Source organism: Chrysochloris asiatica, unplaced genomic scaffold (assembly GCF_000296735.1).
Source record: "Chrysochloris asiatica unplaced genomic scaffold, ChrAsi1.0 scaffold00006, whole genome shotgun sequence".
NCBI classification, from domain to species: domain Eukaryota; kingdom Metazoa; phylum Chordata; class Mammalia; order Afrosoricida; family Chrysochloridae; genus Chrysochloris; species Chrysochloris asiatica.
Genome location: NW_006408524.1, coordinates 27,514,923 through 27,516,649, shown reverse-complemented (window position 1 = coordinate 27,516,649; position 1,727 = coordinate 27,514,923). Strand labels below are relative to the sequence as shown.

Here is a 1,727-nt window from a genome sequence, read left to right as displayed (position 1 = left end):
GATCTGGTTTGGAAGAAGTGTAGCCAGAGTGCTCCTTAGAGGCCAGGATGGCCAAACTTCGTTTCTCACACTTCGGACATATTGTCAGGAGGGACCAGTCTCTGGAGAAGGATATAATGTTTGGTAAGGTGGAGGGACAGAGAAAGAGAGGAAGAACCCCCCCAACGAGATGGATTGGTCAAGTGGCAGCATTGATGGACTCAAGCGTGGCAACAGTAGTGAGGTTGGCCCAGGATCAGGCAGTGTTTCATTCTGCTGTGCATAATAAGGTTGCTATGAGTCAGTACCAACTCGATGGCACCTAACAACCGCAACAACAAATGTAGTATCTCAGCAGGGAGAGGGAACAAAGGAAATCCTAGGCTGATACCACATACTATTACTTTCTTTGTTACTTACTAACATTCTGTCAACTGTAACCATATTTAGAGTTAAGTGAAATATTTTATTCAAAGAAACAAGGAGGTCATTCTAGAAGTCTAAAGCACTGGATTTCAAAGTCAGTTTCAACTGTAAGTTCAGTGGTTCAACCTTAAACCATGACCCTAAACTTCCAAACTAAGGAACCAAATCCCATGCAATGTTTGGTTGAACATAGGCAGCCTCAGCAGCTACTATTTTTTTGGTTATTGTTATAAATATATCACACAATTTTGCCAATTCAACTTTTTACAGGTATATAACATATTGATAGCAATTATAATTATTTACCCATAATCAATGCAATTTCTTCATCACCATTTATCCTCCTTTCTCCCCTCCCCAGTATCTAATAAGCTTTGATCTCTATTTACCTTTTCTAATTTTTTATTGTGAATTGAGTTCATCAGTCCCACATTCAACAAATCATACAATTTGTATCATTACAATGATTGCAATCCCTTCCATATACTATCACTTAATAGTATTGACCTTTGTCCACTTTTAACTCTTGCACTCCTCGTCTTCCACTAACTTCATCTTTCCTGTGCCAGCTTCCCTCTTGTTGTATCTTGCTGTCCCATCATCCAAGTTAACATGTGTCCACCCCTCTACACAGTGAATAATTTTTCCTTCCCTCCCACCCTTGATAACCATCACAGAATGTGTTTTAGCAAGACTATCTTATCTTTTTACAGCAGCAGTCTCATACAATATTTGTCCTTTTGTGATTGGCAAATTTCACTCAGCATAATGTCCTCCAGGCTTATCCATGGTATGAGATGTTTTCAAAGATTCATCATTATTCTTCAACATTGCATAGCATTCCATTGGTATATGTACCAAAGTTTGTTTAACCATTCTTCTGTTGATGAGCATTTAGGCTGTCTCCATCATTTTGCTAATGCGAATTGTGCTGCATTGAACAGGGGTGTGCATATATCTATTCGTGTCATGGCTCTCATTTCTTGAGGATATACACCAAGTAGAGGGGTTGCTGGGTCATACGGTATTTCTATTTCTACACTGTTTCCCACAGTGGGTGCACCATTTTACAGCCCCACCAGCAGTGTAGGAAGGTCCCAGTCTCTCCACATCCTTGTCAACATTTGTTTTCTGTTTTTTGGAACTTTGTTATCAATGCTGGGATAAGAAGATGTCTCATTGTTGTTTTGATTTGCATCTTTCTAACAGCTAATGAAGAGAGTAAAAAGTCATTAAGAAGACAAGAAAGAAGGAAAAAGTCAAAGTGGATGTCAGAAGAGACTCCGAAACTTGCTCTCCAGCATAGAGAAGCTAAAGCAAAT

At 39.3% G+C, this 1,727-nt stretch overlaps 1 protein-coding gene across 1 annotated transcript in view; it reads right to left on the bottom strand.

Moving 5' to 3' along the window:
* The window catches only part of LOC102813728 (chromosome unknown open reading frame, human C7orf31), a 51,241-nt gene that overhangs the window by 5,807 nt on the left and 43,707 nt on the right, over positions 1-1,727 (bottom strand). The gene's annotated exons all lie outside the window — the stretch shown is intronic.